The 17,351-nt window shown below is 45.9% G+C and overlaps 13 non-coding genes across 13 annotated transcripts; all 13 read left to right on the top strand.

Moving 5' to 3' along the window:
- The first annotated feature begins 13 nt into the window (after window positions 1-13).
- trnak-uuu (transfer RNA lysine (anticodon UUU)) lies at window positions 14-86 on the top strand. The gene has a single exon. It is a non-coding gene; the product is annotated as a tRNA-Lys (tRNA).
- Window positions 87-881: 795 nt separating this feature from the next.
- Window positions 882-954, top strand: trnaf-gaa (transfer RNA phenylalanine (anticodon GAA)). The gene has a single exon. It is a non-coding gene; the product is annotated as a tRNA-Phe (tRNA).
- Window positions 955-1,615: 661 nt separating this feature from the next.
- trnak-uuu (transfer RNA lysine (anticodon UUU)) lies at window positions 1,616-1,688 on the top strand. Its single transcript has one exon. It is a non-coding gene; the product is annotated as a tRNA-Lys (tRNA).
- Window positions 1,689-2,483: 795 nt separating this feature from the next.
- Window positions 2,484-2,556, top strand: trnaf-gaa (transfer RNA phenylalanine (anticodon GAA)). The gene has a single exon. It is a non-coding gene; the product is annotated as a tRNA-Phe (tRNA).
- Window positions 2,557-3,217: 661 nt separating this feature from the next.
- trnak-uuu (transfer RNA lysine (anticodon UUU)) lies at window positions 3,218-3,290 on the top strand. The gene has a single exon. It is a non-coding gene; the product is annotated as a tRNA-Lys (tRNA).
- A 795-nt stretch (window positions 3,291-4,085) lies between these two features.
- On the top strand, window positions 4,086-4,158 carry trnaf-gaa (transfer RNA phenylalanine (anticodon GAA)). Its single transcript has one exon. It is a non-coding gene; the product is annotated as a tRNA-Phe (tRNA).
- Window positions 4,159-4,819: 661 nt separating this feature from the next.
- Window positions 4,820-4,892, top strand: trnak-uuu (transfer RNA lysine (anticodon UUU)). Its single transcript has one exon. It is a non-coding gene; the product is annotated as a tRNA-Lys (tRNA).
- Window positions 4,893-5,687: 795 nt separating this feature from the next.
- trnaf-gaa (transfer RNA phenylalanine (anticodon GAA)) lies at window positions 5,688-5,760 on the top strand. The gene has a single exon. It is a non-coding gene; the product is annotated as a tRNA-Phe (tRNA).
- A 661-nt stretch (window positions 5,761-6,421) lies between these two features.
- trnak-uuu (transfer RNA lysine (anticodon UUU)) lies at window positions 6,422-6,494 on the top strand. The gene has a single exon. It is a non-coding gene; the product is annotated as a tRNA-Lys (tRNA).
- A 795-nt stretch (window positions 6,495-7,289) lies between these two features.
- On the top strand, window positions 7,290-7,362 carry trnaf-gaa (transfer RNA phenylalanine (anticodon GAA)). Its single transcript has one exon. It is a non-coding gene; the product is annotated as a tRNA-Phe (tRNA).
- Window positions 7,363-8,023: 661 nt separating this feature from the next.
- On the top strand, window positions 8,024-8,096 carry trnak-uuu (transfer RNA lysine (anticodon UUU)). Its single transcript has one exon. It is a non-coding gene; the product is annotated as a tRNA-Lys (tRNA).
- A 795-nt stretch (window positions 8,097-8,891) lies between these two features.
- trnaf-gaa (transfer RNA phenylalanine (anticodon GAA)) lies at window positions 8,892-8,964 on the top strand. Its single transcript has one exon. It is a non-coding gene; the product is annotated as a tRNA-Phe (tRNA).
- A 661-nt stretch (window positions 8,965-9,625) lies between these two features.
- On the top strand, window positions 9,626-9,698 carry trnak-uuu (transfer RNA lysine (anticodon UUU)). The gene has a single exon. It is a non-coding gene; the product is annotated as a tRNA-Lys (tRNA).
- Window positions 9,699-17,351: the final 7,653 nt, after the last annotated feature.

Consider the following 17,351-nt stretch of genomic DNA (forward strand, 5'->3'; position numbering starts at 1 on the left):
AGAGCTGTTGAGAGCCTGGGTAGCTCAGACGGTAGAGCATCAGACTTTTAATCTGAGGGTCCAGGGTTCAAGTCCCTGTTCAGGCGTGCGCGTGTCATTTGCTGAACCAAGGTGAAACCAATCGCCCAAAGCCAGGACGCTGGCAAACAACCAAGGAGCACTGCAATTGCCGTGTTGAGCTTTTTGTACATTGAAGGTCAAGCAAAGGCTCCCGCCTTTGCAGCGGTACGCTGTAGAATCGCAGCTCTAAATCAAGCCCATTCCGTGCCGAGGACAGGCACACGGCACTCTCAGTAGTCGGAGCAGGTATTTGTCGGCGCAGTGTCGACTGCAAGGCACTCGTGTTTCAAGCCAAATCATGAAAGAGCGTTGAACTCCGGATGCAAAGAGCCGCTTTGAATCCTGGGTTTTGACAAACGGCTTTTATTTGTTCAAAATCCAAGCCCCTGTGATAGAACGGACAAGTCATTTGGAGAATGCGGGCATCGATCCCGCTACCTCTCGCATGCTAAGCGAGCGCTCTACCATTTGAGCTAATTGCCCTGCCTGCAAGCCAAGCCATAAGGAAGCCTCGAGAGGTTTCACCCTGTGGCAGGACCTCGCTGTCTATTAGGGTTAACCCAAGTTGATAAATCAGTGTCTGGCATTGACTGGCAACTTGCAGTCGTTAAAAATCCGTGCTCATTGAACCATTTCAACAGCCGTTATACTGCGAACGTGATGGCACAGGAGGCCGAGCTCTTCAGTTTTAGAGGCAGAAGTCTTTGATTAACATATGCAAAGTGCATTCGAAAATACATGTCCCTGCAAGCACGCCCAGTGATCCTTTCACATTCCGGTTGCAATCCCTGGTGGTGCGTGGGATGGCTGTTTGATGGCAAGCCGAAATAGCTCAGTTGGGAGAGCGTTAGACTGAAGATCTAAAGGTCCCTGGTTCAATCCCGGGTTTCGGCAAGTGCGTAGGTCACTTGTGTAAAGCAGTCCCTTTTGGTTGCCATCTATCTCCCAATGTCCGTAACGGCTGACGCGGCAACCCTTTTCATCCTGTGATTTTCTGGCTCGTGATTTCCCAAAACACGGCGGACATCTACAATGAAATACCCTTTTAGGAGAACGTAGGCATGCATAGGGCTCCCTCTCGCATTGGAGGACAGCGTTTAAGCGTTTGAGATAACTCCCTTCTCCATTGGCTCTTCTATTGGCAACACTCAAACGGGTTGCACCCTTTGACAGGGCAGGACCTAGCTTCATGTTAGCGTTCCACAGAATTCTTAAATCAGTGGCTGGCATTCACGTATAACTTGTGTTCATTAAAAACTGGCCGTCAATGGGCCTTTTCAACAGGCGTTAGGTTGCAAATATGGTGGCACAGCAAACCAAGGTTCTCGGTTTGAAAGACTGGAATGCAAAAGCAAAGTAAGCAACACAGATGTGTCTGCATACAAAATCGCCGCTCTTTTCCTATCCCACCCTAAGGAAGATGGCAGAATGCTTGGTTGCAGCACATTTCACTGCACAATCGTGGGTGTGATTTTTCTGTTATATCTTCACGCAACAATGACCTTGGCAGTTGTACTGTAGGAACAAAAAAGGACACTCTGGAGAGCTGTTGAGAGCCTGGGTAGCTCAGACGGTAGAGCATCAGACTTTTAATCTGAGGGTCCAGGGTTCAAGTCCCTGTTCAGGCGTGCGCGTGTCATTTGCTGAACCAAGGTGAAACCAATCGCCCAAAGCCAGGACGCTGGCAAACAACCAAGGAGCACTGCAATTGCCGTGTTGAGCTTTTTGTACATTGAAGGTCAAGCAAAGGCTCCCGCCTTTGCAGCGGTACGCTGTAGAATCGCAGCTCTAAATCAAGCCCATTCCGTGCCGAGGACAGGCACACGGCACTCTCAGTAGTCGGAGCAGGTATTTGTCGGCGCAGTGTCGACTGCAAGGCACTCGTGTTTCAAGCCAAATCATGAAAGAGCGTTGAACTCCGGATGCAAAGATCCGCTTTGAATCCTGGGTTTTGACAAACGGCTTTTATTTGTTCAAAATCCAAGCCCCTGTGATAGAACGGACAAGTCATTTGGAGAATGCGGGCATCGATCCCGCTACCTCTCGCATGCTAAGCGAGCGCTCTACCATTTGAGCTAATTGCCCTGCCTGCAAGCCAAGCCATAAGGAAGCCTCGAGAGGTTTCACCCTGTGGCAGGACCTCGCTGTCTATTAGGGTTAACCCAAGTTGATAAATCAGTGTCTGGCATTGACTGGCAACTTGCAGTCGTTAAAAATCCGTGCTCATTGAACCATTTCAACAGCCGTTATACTGCGAACGTGATGGCACAGGAGGCCGAGCTCTTCAGTTTTAGAGGCAGAACTCTTTGATTAACATATGCAAAGTGCATTCGAAAATACATGTCCCTGCAAGCACGCCCAGTGATCCTTTCACATTCCGGTTGCAATCGCTGGTGGTGCGTGGGATGGCTGTTTGATGGCAAGCCGAAATAGCTCAGTTGGGAGAGAGTTAGACTGAAGATTTAAAGATCCCTGGTTCAATCCCGGGTTTCGGCAAGTGCGTAGGTCACTTGTGTAAAGCAGTCCCTTTTGGTTGCCATCTATCTCCCAATGTCCGTAACGGCTGACGCGGCAACCCTTTTCATCCTGTGATTTTCTGGCTCGTGATTTCCCAAAACACGGCGGACATCTACAATGAAATACCCTTTTAGGAGAACGTAGGCATGCATAGGGCTCCCTCTCGCATTGGAGGACAGCGTTTAAGCGTTTGAGATAACTCCCTTCTCCATTGGCTCTTCTATTCGCAACACTCAAACGGGTTGCACCCTTTGACAGGGCAGGACCTAGCTTCATGTTAGCGTTCCACAGAATTCTTAAATCAGTGGCTGGCATTCACGTATAACTTGTGTTCATTAAAAACTGGCCGTCAATGGGCCTTTTCAATAGGCGTTAGGTTGCAAATATGGTGGCACAGCAAACCAAGGTTCTCGGTTTGAAAGACTGGAATGCAAAAGCAAAGTAAGCAACACAGATGTGTCTGCATACAAAATCGCCGCTCTTTTCCTATCCCACCCTAAGGAAGATGGCAGAATGCTTGGTTGCAGCACATTTCACTGCACAATCGTGGGTGTGATTTTTCTGTTATATCTTCACGCAACAATGACCTTGGCAGTTGTACTGTAGGAACAAAAAAGGACACTCTGGAGAGCTGTTGAGAGCCTGGGTAGCTCAGACGGTAGAGCATCAGACTTTTAATCTGAGGGTCCAGGGTTCAAGTCCCTGTTCAGGCGTGCGCGTGTCATTTGCTGAACCAAGGTGAAACCAATCGCCCAAAGCCAGGACGCTGGCAAACAACCAAGGAGCACTGCAATTGCCGTGTTGAGCTTTTTGTACATTGAAGGTCAAGCAAAGGCTCCCGCCTTTGCAGCGGTACGCTGTAGAATCGCAGCTCTAAATCAAGCCCATTCCGTGCCGAGGACAGGCACACGGCACTCTCAGTAGTCGGAGCAGGTATTTGTCGGCGCAGTGTCGACTGCAAGGCACTCGTGTTTCAAGCCAAATCATGAAAGAGCGTTGAACTCCGGATGCAAAGAGCCGCTTTGAATCCTGGGTTTTGACAAACGGCTTTTATTTGTTCAAAATCCAAGCCCCTGTGATAGAACGGACAAGTCATTTGGAGAATGCGGGCATCGATCCCGTTACCTCTCGCATGCTAAGCGAGCGCTCTACCATTTGAGCTAATTGCCCTGCCTGCAAGCCAAGCCATAAGGAAGCCTCGAGAGGTTTCACCCTGTGGCAGGACCTCGCTGTCTATTAGGGTTAACCCAAGTTGATAAATCAGTGTCTGGCATTGACTGGCAACTTGCAGTCGTTAAAAATCCGTGCTCATTGAACCATTTCAACAGCCGTTATACTGCGAACGTGATGGCACAGGAGGCCGAGCTCTTCAGTTTTAGAGGCAGAAGTCTTTGATTAACATATGCAAAGTGCATTCGAAAATACATGTCCCTGCAAGCACGCCCAGTGATCCTTTCACATTCCGGTTGCAATCCCTGGTGGTGCGTGGGATGGCTGTTTGATGGCAAGCCGAAATAGCTCAGTTGGGAGAGCGTTAGACTGAAGATCTAAAGGTCCCTGGTTCAATCCCGGGTTTCGGCAAGTGCGTAGGTCACTTGTGTAAAGCAGTCCCTTTTGGTTGCCATCTATCTCCCAATGTCCGTAACGGCTGACGCGGCAACCCTTTTCATCCTGTGATTTTCTGGCTCGTGATTTCCCAAAACACGGCGGACATCTACAATGAAATACCCTTTTAGGAGAACGTAGGCATGCATAGGGCTCCCTCTCGCATTGGAGGACAGCGTTTAAGCGTTTGAGATAACTCCCTTCTCCATTGGCTCTTCTATTGGCAACACTCAAACGGGTTGCACCCTTTGACAGGGCAGGACCTAGCTTCATGTTAGCGTTCCACAGAATTCTTAAATCAGTGGCTGGCATTCACGTATAACTTGTGTTCATTAAAAACTGGCCGTCAATGGGCCTTTTCAACAGGCGTTAGGTTGCAAATATGGTGGCACAGCAAACCAAGGTTCTCGGTTTGAAAGACTGGAATGCAAAAGCAAAGTAAGCAACACAGATGTGTCTGCATACAAAATCGCCGCTCTTTTCCTATCCCACCCTAAGGAAGATGGCAGAATGCTTGGTTGCAGCACATTTCACTGCACAATCGTGGGTGTGATTTTTCTGTTATATCTTCACGCAACAATGACCTTGGCAGTTGTACTGTAGGAACAAAAAAGGACACTCTGGAGAGCTGTTGAGAGCCTGGGTAGCTCAGACGGTAGAGCATCAGACTTTTAATCTGAGGGTCCAGGGTTCAAGTCCCTGTTCAGGCGTGCGCGTGTCATTTGCTGAACCAAGGTGAAACCAATCGCCCAAAGCCAGGACGCTGGCAAACAACCAAGGAGCACTGCAATTGCCGTGTTGAGCTTTTTGTACATTGAAGGTCAAGCAAAGGCTCCCGCCTTTGCAGCGGTACGCTGTAGAATCGCAGCTCTAAATCAAGCCCATTCCGCGCCGAGGACAGGCACACGGCACTCTCAGTAGTCGGAGCAGGTATTTGTCGGCGCAGTGTCGACTGCAAGGCACTCGTGTTTCAAGCCAAATCATGAAAGAGCGTTGAACTCCGGATGCAAAGAGCCGCTTTGAATCCTGGGTTTTGACAAACGGCTTTTATTTGTTCAAAATCCAAGCCCCTGTGATAGAACGGACAAGTCATTTGGAGAATGCGGGCATCGATCCCGCTACCTCTCGCATGCTAAGCGAGCGCTCTACCATTTGAGCTAATTGCCCTGCCTGCAAGCCAAGCCATAAGGAAGCCTCGAGAGGTTTCACCCTGTGGCAGGACCTCGCTGTCTATTAGGGTTAACCCAAGTTGATAAATCAGTGTCTGGCATTGACTGGCAACTTGCAGTCGTTAAAAATCCGTGCTCATTGAACCATTTCAACAGCCGTTATACTGCGAACGTGATGGCACAGGAGGCCGAGCTCTTCAGTTTTAGAGGCAGAAGTCTTTGATTAACATATGCAAAGTGCATTCGAAAATACATGTCCCTGCAAGCACGCCCAGTGATCCTTTCACATTCCGGTTGCAATCCCTGGTGGTGCGTGGGATGGCTGTTTGATGGCAAGCCGAAATAGCTCAGTTGGGAGAGCGTTAGACTGAAGATCTAAAGGTCCCTGGTTCAATCCCGGGTTTCGGCAAGTGCGTAGGTCACTTGTGTAAAGCAGTCCCTTTTGGTTGCCATCTATCTCCCAATGTCCGTAACGGCTGACGCGGCAACCCTTTTCATCCTGTGATTTTCTGGCTCGTGATTTCCCAAAACACGGCGGACATCTACAATGAAATACCCTTTTAGGAGAACGTAGGCATGCATAGGGCTCCCTCTCGCATTGGAGGACAGCGTTTAAGCGTTTGAGATAACTCCCTTCTCCATTGGCTCTTCTATTGGCAACACTCAAACGGGTTGCACCCTTTGACAGGGCAGGACCTAGCTTCATGTTAGCGTTCCACAGAATTCTTAAATCAGTGGCTGGCATTCACGTATAACTTGTGTTCATTAAAAACTGGCCGTCAATGGGCCTTTTCAACAGGCGTTAGGTTGCAAATATGGTGGCACAGCAAACCAAGGTTCTCGGTTTGAAAGACTGGAATGCAAAAGCAAAGTAAGCAACACAGATGTGTCTGCATACAAAATCGCCGCTCTTTTCCTATCCCACCCTAAGGAAGATGGCAGAATGCTTGGTTGCAGCACATTTCACTGCACAATCGTGGGTGTGATTTTTCTGTTATATCTTCACGCAACAATGACCTTGGCAGTTGTACTGTAGGAACAAAAAAGGACACTCTGGAGAGCTGTTGAGAGCCTGGGTAGCTCAGACGGTAGAGCATCAGACTTTTAATCTGAGGGTCCAGGGTTCAAGTCCCTGTTCAGGCGTGCGCGTGTCATTTGCTGAACCAAGGTGAAACCAATCGCCCAAAGCCAGGACGCTGGCAAACAACCAAGGAGCACTGCAATTGCCGTGTTGAGCTTTTTGTACATTGAAGGTCAAGCAAACGCTCCCGCCTTTGCAGCGGTACGCTGTAGAATCGCAGCTCTAAATCAAGCCCATTCCGTGCCGAGGACAGGCACACGGCACTCTCAGTAGTCGGAGCAGGTATTTGTCGGCGCAGTGTCGACTGCAAGGCACTCGTGTTTCAAGCCAAATCATGAAAGAGCGTTGAACTCCGGATGCAAAGATCCGCTTTGAATCCTGGGTTTTGACAAACGGCTTTTATTTGTTCAAAATGCAAGCCCCTGTGATAGAACGGACAAGTCATTTGGAGAATGCGGGCATCGATCCCGCTACCTCTCGCATGCTAAGCGAGCGCTCTACCATTTGAGCTAATTGCCCTGCCTGCAAGCCAAGCCATAAGGAAGCCTCGAGAGGTTTCACCCTGTGGCAGGACCTCGCTGTCTATTAGGGTTAACCCAAGTTGATAAATCAGTGTCTGGCATTGACTGGCAACTTGCAGTCGTTAAAAATCCGTGCTCATTGAACCATTTCAACAGCCGTTATACTGCGAACGTGATGGCACAGGAGGCCGAGCTCTTCAGTTTTAGAGGCAGAAGTCTTTGATTAACATATGCAAAGTGCATTCGAAAATACATGTCCCTGCAAGCACGCCCAGTGATCCTTTCACATTCCGGTTGCAATCCCTGGTGGTGCGTGGGATGGCTGTTTGATGGCAAGCCGAAATAGCTCAGTTGGGAGAGCGTTAGACTGAAGATCTAAAGGTCCCTGGTTCAATCCCGGGTTTCGGCAAGTGCGTAGGTCACTTGTGTAAAGCAGTCCCTTTTGGTTGCCATCTATCTCCCAATGTCCGTAACGGCTGACGCGGCAACCCTTTTCATCCTGTGATTTTCTGGCTCGTGATTTCCCAAAACACGGCGGACATCTACAATGAAATACCCTTTTAGGAGAACGTAGGCATGCATAGGGCTCCCTCTCGCATTGGAGGACAGCGTTTAAGCGTTTGAGATAACTCCCTTCTCCATTGGCTCTTCTATTGGCAACACTCAAACGGGTTGCACCCTTTGACAGGGCAGGACCTAGCTTCATGTTAGCGTTCCACAGAATTCTTAAATCAGTGGCTGGCATTCACGTATAACTTGTGTTCATTAAAAACTGGCCGTCAATGGGCCTTTTCAACAGGCGTTAGGTTGCAAATATGGTGGCACAGCAAACCAAGGTTCTCGGTTTGAAAGACTGGAATGCAAAAGCAAAGTAAGCAACACAGATGTGTCTGCATACAAAATCGCCGCTCTTTTCCTATCCCACCCTAAGGAAGATGGCAGAATGCTTGGTTGCAGCACATTTCACTGCACAATCGTGGGTGTGATTTTTCTGTTATATCTTCACGCAACAATGACCTTGGCAGTTGTACTGTAGGAACAAAAAAGGACACTCTGGAGAGCTGTTGAGAGCCTGGGTAGCTCAGACGGTAGAGCATCAGACTTTTAATCTGAGGGTCCAGGGTTCAAGTCCCTGTTCAGGCGTGCGCGTGTCATTTGCTGAACCAAGGTGAAACCAATCGCCCAAAGCCAGGACGCTGGCAAACAACCAAGGAGCACTGCAATTGCCGTGTTGAGCTTTTTGTACATTGAAGGTCAAGCAAACGCTCCCGCCTTTGCAGCGGTACGCTGTAGAATCGCAGCTCTAAATCAAGCCCATTCCGTGCCGAGGACAGGCACACGGCACTCTCAGTAGTCGGAGCAGGTATTTGTCGGCGCAGTGTCGACTGCAAGGCACTCGTGTTTCAAGCCAAATCATGAAAGAGCGTTGAACTCCGGATGCAAAGATCCGCTTTGAATCCTGGGTTTTGACAAACGGCTTTTATTTGTTCAAAATGCAAGCCCCTGTGATAGAACGGACAAGTCATTTGGAGAATGCGGGCATCGATCCCGCTACCTCTCGCATGCTAAGCGAGCGCTCTACCATTTGAGCTAATTGCCCTGCCTGCAAGCCAAGCCATAAGGAAGCCTCGAGAGGTTTCACCCTGTGGCAGGACCTCGCTGTCTATTAGGGTTAACCCAAGTTGATAAATCAGTGTCTGGCATTGACTGGCAACTTGCAGTCGTTAAAAATCCGTGCTCATTGAACCATTTCAACAGCCGTTATACTGCGAACGTGATGGCACAGGAGGCCGAGCTCTTCAGTTTTAGAGGCAGAAGTCTTTGATTAACATATGCAAAGTGCATTCGAAAATACATGTCCCTGCAAGCACGCCCAGTGATCCTTTCACATTCCGGTTGCAATCCCTGGTGGTGCGTGGGATGGCTGTTTGATGGCAAGCCGAAATAGCTCAGTTGGGAGAGCGTTAGACTGAAGATCTAAAGGTCCCTGGTTCAATCCCGGGTTTCGGCAAGTGCGTAGGTCACTTGTGTAAAGCAGTCCCTTTTGGTTGCCATCTATCTCCCAATGTCCGTAACGGCTGACGCGGCAACCCTTTTCATCCTGTGATTTTCTGGCTCGTGATTTCCCAAAACACGGCGGACATCTACAATGAAATACCCTTTTAGGAGAACGTAGGCATGCATAGGGCTCCCTCTCGCATTGGAGGACAGCGTTTAAGCGTTTGAGATAACTCCCTTCTCCATTGGCTCTTCTATTGGCAACACTCAAACGGGTTGCACCCTTTGACAGGGCAGGACCTAGCTTCATGTTAGCGTTCCACAGAATTCTTAAATCAGTGGCTGGCATTCACGTATAACTTGTGTTCATTAAAAACTGGCCGTCAATGGGCCTTTTCAACAGGCGTTAGGTTGCAAATATGGTGGCACAGCAAACCAAGGTTCTCGGTTTGAAAGACTGGAATGCAAAAGCAAAGTAAGCAACACAGATGTGTCTGCATACAAAATCGCCGCTCTTTTCCTATCCCACCCTAAGGAAGATGGCAGAATGCTTGGTTGCAGCACATTTCACTGCACAATCGTGGGTGTGATTTTTCTGTTATATCTTCACGCAACAATGACCTTGGCAGTTGTACTGTAGGAACAAAAAAGGACACTCTGGAGAGCTGTTGAGAGCCTGGGTAGCTCAGACGGTAGAGCATCAGACTTTTAATCTGAGGGTCCAGGGTTCAAGTCCCTGTTCAGGCGTGCGCGTGTCATTTGCTGAACCAAGGTGAAACCAATCGCCCGAAGCCAGGACGCTGGCAACAAACCAAGGAGCACTGCAATTGCCGTGTTGAGCTTTTTGTACATTGAAGGTCAAGCAAACGCTCCCGCCTTTGCAGCGGTACGCTGTAGAATCGCAGCTCTAAATCAAGCCCATTCCGTGCCGAGGACAGGCACACACCACTAGTACTCGGAGCAGGTATTTGTCGGCGCAGCGTCAACTGCAAGGCACTCGTGTTTCAAGCCAAATCATGAAAGAGCATTGATCTCTCACTTACTCTTGTATCCCGGATGGTTGGTACTGATCCTGGTTTGAGTAAAAGTCTCCCTGCGTTTACGGCGATGTATTGAGCCTCGTTCATTAGGCAGTCGGTTGAAAAGTGTGCAGAACACACCAACAAGTGGTGGCTGACTTTCGAGGGAATTCAGTTACTAAAAATAAAGTGAAGCCACTGAGAACGAAGTCCCATATCTTTGGGAAGTCGATGTAAGGACTTGTTGGCTGATTTGCAGCCAGAAAGAGAGCAGTTGGCGTTGCCTGATTTTCTTGTCATCTTGCTCATTACTAAGAGTCGCAGAAGTGGCGGACACGGTCCGAGCTAGACTGGGCGAAGTTTGCAGGCATTGGTGCGCGAATATGCCAATGAGTAGTTAGTGCTCACTGGTTGATTTTAGACAGTCCATTATCTACGTAGAAACTGAAGTAAAATCTGACTGGCTTGTACAAGGGGGCATGTTTTTTAGTTGGTGACTGTAGGGAAACGGCATAGTAATATGATTCCCTTTTTTTACTGTGATTACTTTACACCTCCAAGTACCAAAATCACCAGAAATACTAGGAATAGCACTTCCTAGGATACCCCTCTTTTGTGATCACACCATATAACTTTTTATGACTTCACCTTGTTTGCTTGCCGTAACATACACCTATTTATCAATAAATGTTTTATATCAAATTCCCATTGCTTTTACTTCCTGGAAAACAGTGTATTTTTAGTGGTTACCTCTTCAGTCTGAATATCAGGCAATCATCGTGCACCAGTAGGCATAAATACAAATTCTAACCAATAAAACTATCACAGATTTTTTAACAATCCAGCCTCTCCCCTCAAATAAAACTGCCTTTCTCTCCTTAACTGATATCCCATTGGGTTGCCACTCTTTTTTCCACAGGATGTAGTGTTGTTATACTGTATATCAGCACACATGGAATCCCTCCTGTCCAATCAAATTACTCGACCAGAAATAACTGCTGTTATATTGTATATCAGCACAGCTATGAACTTTCATAACTCATATAGATTATAGATGTTTCACTAATAGAGGCCTTTGGAAAAGAATTGAAAATCTCTCCGCTAACAGACGACTGTACTCGACTGTTATAAGAAGATAAACATCAGATTCTCAATGCAGTTGTACGGCAGCGTATTGATGTCACAGTGGGAAAAAAATATAGTAGATCTTTTTCTCGTTATAACAAGATATTTTCACGTTATAATGACATCTTTTCCCGTTATTACGACATACCAACTTATCTCATTATAACGAGAAACATTTCTCGTTATAATGACATACCAACATATCTCGTTATAATGAGAAACTTTTTTCATTATAACGAGATATCAACTTGATTGTGTCTGAGTCAGTGAGTTGAGTGAGTCTGATTGTTGTTGCTGAGTTGTCTCATGCCATGAGTCTGAGTCAACTTGATTAAATCGTGTAAACGAGCCATTCTCAATTTCTCCAATGTCCATAGGCTGTTTTCTCATTAGGTTATAGATCTTTTTCTCATTATAACAACATTTTTTTTTTTCCCCAATACAATTTTATTGAATTTTAATACAATTACATTGACAGTAGAATCTCCAATGCCCTTTCCCCCACTCCCTCCCTCCCTCCCCCCAAGCATACAGAACAACACCCCCCACCAACCCCAAACAATCCTTGGGTCTACATTGAAATAATGTTAATAATAATAATGATAAACCAAACTAAATTCAAGTAGCCTACAGGGCATACATAGGACCAAACAGCCTTTGGTAAAATGGACTAGTATTAATATAACAATTACAGAATGCTAGATAGAGATGTGAAAATAAAGAGATAAGTCAAAGCTCATACACAGGCTACTTCTTAAGTTGCATACATGTAGGACACATCAACATTTAGCATACATACATATGCCACAGATCTTATATGACTTAATAGATGTGCAAAAAAGCCAATATGGGAACAACAAACTAGCGGTAAGTAAACAAAATGACAAGGACTAAAGGGACAAAACAAAACAAAAACAAAAAAAAATAAAAATAAAAAAAAAATAAAAAAATAATAATAAATAAATAAATAAACAAATAAATTACAATAAAATAGTACTAATAAATAAATAAGTAAATAAAATAAATTAACAATAATAATAATAAAAAAATAAATAAATTACTTGGGATGAAAAGTAGTCCTTAGGACATTATACTAATAGGAGAAGTAAGATAAGTAAGATAGTTATGGCTGATCAATCAGAAGCCTTTTTAGGTTGCTGAAATTTGATATTAAGGGTTGCCACCTGACATTAAATTTCTCAACCGAACCTCTAAGTGTAAACTTGATTTTCTCAAGTTTGAGAAAAAACATCATGTCCCCCAACCAGGAAGACGCTAATGGAGGGCTAGATGATTTCCACGAAAGTAGAATCCTCCTTCGGGCCAGGAGGGAAGAAAATGCAATTACATCTGCCTGTTTGGTACGTACGTTTGGCATGTCTACAGGGACCCCAAAGATGGCAATAAAGGGACATGGCTGCAGATCCATTTTTAGAATGTGAGATAAGGTTTTAAAAATGATGCCCCAAAATGTTTGCAATTTTGGACAAAAATAAAACATGTGGCTAAGGACGGCAGGGGCGTGGCCACACCGGTCACATCTGCTATTCACATTTGGGTATATTTCTGCTAATTTGGCTTTGGAATAGTGGATCCTATGAAGGACCTTAAACTGTATGAGACCCAGTCGTGCACATGAAGTAGTAGAGCTTACCCTTTCAATTGCCTCACCCCACCAGTTGTCTGAAAGCTCAACATTCATTTCTTTCTCCCAAGCAGCTTTGGCTTTGACAACAGATTTATTGTTAAATGACATAAGGCAAAGATAAATCCGAGAGATGAGTGATTTCTGACTGGGCCTGAATTTGAGTAGTTCCTCCCAAGGCAACAGAGTTGGTGGTGAAGGAAACGAAGGAAACTGAGTGGATACATAATGTTGTACCTGAAAATAACGGAAGAGATGAGAGCGTGGCAAGTCATGTTTGCTCGACAGGGACACAAAGCTAGAGAAAATATTATGATAAAGGTCTCGAAAGCAGGTAATTCCCTTTCTTTTCCACAAGGAAAAAGAGGAGTCAAGGGGAATAAGTGATTATTAGTGATGGGACCTAAAGTTGAAGCAGAAGTGAATTTGAAGTGACCCCGGAACTGATACCAGATTTTTAGGGAAGCCAACACAACTGGATTTCTTGTGTACTGGGATAGAGAAATTGGGTATGAGGAACATAGTAGAGCAGGGAGAGATGTTGACATGCATGACTTGGCCTCGATTGAACACCAGGGGGTGTCAGCTGCATGGAACCAGAATAATAACTTCTGGATATTAGCTGCCCAGTAATAGTGCAAGAAATTTGGTAGGGCAAGGCCTCCCCCGAATTTACTTTCCTGTAGTACACTTCTACTAATTCTAGGATGTTTCCCCGCCCAAATAAATTATGTGATCAATTTGTTTAAAGAATGAAAAAAATCCTTTGGTAAACATAGTGGGATGGATTGAAATAAATAGAGAAATTTTGGTAAAATAGTCATCTTTACAACATTAATTCTGCCAGCTAAAGTCAAAGGGAGGTTATTCCATCGTGAAAGTCAGATTTTGTTTGAGAAAGTTGGGGAGTAAAGTTTGCAGAAAAGAGAGCTGCCTGAGAGCGAGTAATATTAACCCCAAGATATTTGAACCCTGATTGGCTTATGTGGAAAGGCAAGTGTGACTGCTGGAGCTGTGAAGCAGTTATATTAATGGGAAAACATTCGCTTTTCTGAAGAGTCAACTTGTAACCAGAAAAAGAGCCAAATTCGTCTAAAATTGGAACTATTGTGGGCATTGCAGTTGCAGGGTTCGTAACATAAAGTAACAGATCGTCTGCATATAAAGATACCCGATGTTCTATACCCTCCCGGCGAACTCCATGGAATAGGGGGGAGGAACGCAGGGCTACTGAAAGGGGCTCTATCGCTAAAGCAAATAAAAGGGGACTTAAAGGGCAAACTTGACGAGTCCCACGTGACAGTGCAAAATAATCAGATCGCATATCATTAGTGCGGACACTTGCCTGGGGGTTAGTATATAGAAGACGGATCCATGAGGTGAAACGGTCACCAAAGCCAAATTTTTTAAGAGCAGCAAACAGATATCCCCACTCTATTCTATCGAACGCCTTTTCTGCGTCTAATGATATAACAACCTCAGGGTGTTTTGAGTTTTGCCCGGGGTAAAGGATATTCATAAGGGTGCGTATGTTAAAGACTAGCGACCTCTAATAAATCCCGTCTGTTCCTCCGAGACAATGTCAGGGAGAACCGCCTCCAGATGACCTGCCAACACCTTTGCTAACACCTTGACATCCACATTTAGAAGGGACAAGGGTCTACGGGATCCACAAGAAGTGGGGTCCTTTTCCTTTTTAAGTAGCAGAGAGATCGATGCTTGAGTGAGAGTGGGTGGTAATATATCACATTCCATTGACTCATTGTACACATCCAAAAGAAGTGGGGCTAGTTTATCGCAAAATTTCTTAAAAAACTCAGTCGGATAGCCATCCAGGCCTGGGGCTTTATTACTCTGCATTGACTTAATTGCTCTTATTACTTCATCTAGCTCCAGTGATGAGTCCAAATCACCTGCAGTTGCAGGGTCAATAGTGGATGTTGCCAAATTGTCAAAAAAGCGGTCCATAGTAGTGGTGTCGGCAGGAAAATCTGATTCGTAAAGAGTAGAGTAGAATCATTTAAATGTTGCATTGACATCAGCGGGGTCAGACAACAGGTTACCAGAGAAGTTTCTAATTTGAGGAATCAGACGTGAAGCAGCTTGACGCTTCAACTGGTACGCAAGCAGACGACCTGACTTATCACCATATTCATAATAGTTCCCACGAGACTGTAAAAGCATACGCTCTGCTTGTTTAGTTGAGAGCAAATCAAATTCAGCTTGCAGGGTCATGCGTTCCTTATACAGCTCAGGGCTAGGATTTGTGGCGTATTGGTGGTCTAAACTAAGGATAGAGTCAGTGAGTCTGATTTTTTCAGCTTTATGCTGCTTGGTTAAGTTGGCCGAGTAAGAAATAATTTGACCTCTGAGAAAGGCTTTTAGTGACTCCCATACCAGAGAGTGTGAAGTCGAATCAGTTTTGTTGATGGTAAGAAATGTATCAATAGAGGAGGAAATATAATCACAAAAGGCTTTATCTGAGAGGAGAAGAGAGTTGAACCTCCAGGGGGGCCGAGTTTTGCAATGAGAGGGTAAGGATATATCGAGAACCAGAGGGGCATGATCGCTTATGACTATTGCTAGATATTCTGTGGAGGTCACACTAGAAAGGAGACTGCCATCAACAAAAAAATAGTCGATACGGGAGTAGGAGCGGTGTACGTGTGAAAAAAAGGAGAACTCTTTTGCATGTGGATTGCGGAATCTGCATGGGTCGGCGCAACCATTCTGTAGCATAAAATCTGAAAATGACCTCGACATCCCTGAGGGAGATGCTGTCTTGGGGTTGGAACGGTCTAACTGTGGATCTATGACACAATTAAGGTCACCTCCAAAAATTAAGAGGTGAGTGTTCAAACAGGGAAGGCTACTCAGTAGTTTATTTGCAAAACCCACATCATCAAAATTTGGGGCATACACATTCACAAGCAATACTGGCGTCTGCAACAGCAAGCCTGTAACAATTAAATACCTCCTATTAGGATCAGAGATAGTGTTAGTGGGGATAAATTGCATCCTCTTATGAATCAATATAGCAACACCCCTGGCCTTGGAATTAAACGTGGAATGAAATACCTGGTTAACCCATGACTTGCGTAACCTGGGATGGTCCTTGAGGCGCATATGTGTTTCTTGAATAAAGGCTATGTCTGTTTTTAAATGTTTAAGATGTGACAGAACCTTGGATCTTTTCACCTGATGTCCCATACCTTTCACATTCCAAGACAAAAATCTAATAGAGGAACCAGGTCCAAGAGAACCAGAGTTTACTGCATTATCAGTCATTTTAGTATTAGGAGAATAGAAAAGTGAAATGTCCCAAGGAAATAGAAGAATAAGTGAAGTAAACAAGTAGGTAGACCAAGCATTGAATTAAAACACACACACAAACAAAAACAAAAAAACAAGGATATTAACCCCATCTGAACCCCCCAACCCAATGTCTTCCTCCCCAAATGATGAAGACTGCAGGCTAATACGTTGTTGGATTTCCAATGCATACTAACAGAAAACATTCCTCTTCTTTTGCAGAGAGGCTCCCAAGTATATTCGCAACTATGTGTATAACACCTTGACCAAAATAAACAAGGCCATGGCGTTTTACAACTTGAACAAGAACGAAGAGAGAGAGAAAGTTTGAAGAATACAGTGCAGAATAATCACCATTTTTATAGTCCATCCCTGATTTAGCAGACCGGGGAAAGAGTCAATTTTGAGCAACATACCTTGTGTCAGCTGGGAGAAAGTCCAATAGATGGAGCTATCCAGGCATAGATTATAAATGTGGCTAGCCTAGCAATCAAGCTTCCGCCCAGGAATATAGATAGCAGCAATACAATCCAGGGGTAAAGTTAGTAGTCCGGGGATGAAGCCATGTAGGCTGCGGTCTTGAGATAGGCTAGCACGGCGAAGCCCCGTGCATAACACAAGCCATGCCATAAACACAGTCCTGTCCCGGCAAAACTCCAAAGTGGCTTGATGGGCCTTACGGTCCGGTCTGGCAGAAGGCTGCATCCCGAGTTAAGTCCCGATTTGCCGGCCAGAGAAGTGGAGGTCGTAGAACTTCTGGGCTTCCTTCCGGCAGTCGAAAACCCTCCTCACCCCGTCGTGGTCCACACGCAGGCGGGCGGGGAACAGGAGAGAAAACTTGACGTGCTTCTCATACAGGCTGCGTTTCACGACCGCAAAGGAAGCTCGTTTTTTAGCAACACTGGCAGTCTTATCAGGAAAAAATAAGATGTTGTGCCCGCGGTACTGGAGCTGGTGTTGGTCCCTCTCTCGTCTCAGAACACGCTCTTTTTCACGAAAATAGTGAAACACCCTTGGCCTGGCATCGGTCTCTCCACCCGCAACACGGGGCGGGCCAATGCGGTGCGCTCTGTCGAGGGTCGGGGGAGAGGCGATAAAGTCAGAGCCCAGGACGTCCACGAAAAAGTCAGCCATGAACGTGACTGGGTCTGCCCCTTCCATTTTCTCTGGGATTCCAACCACACGCAGATTGTTGCGCCTAGAACGCGATTCCAAAACCTCCGCCTTGGCCTTGAGCTGTGTGTTGTCTGACTGCAGGCGAGAGCAAATATCCTCCAGGGCTACAATCCGGTCACTGTG

The sequence above is a fragment of the Centroberyx gerrardi genome, chromosome 13 (genome assembly GCF_048128805.1).
Source record: "Centroberyx gerrardi isolate f3 chromosome 13, fCenGer3.hap1.cur.20231027, whole genome shotgun sequence".
Taxonomy (NCBI): domain Eukaryota; kingdom Metazoa; phylum Chordata; class Actinopteri; order Beryciformes; family Berycidae; genus Centroberyx; species Centroberyx gerrardi.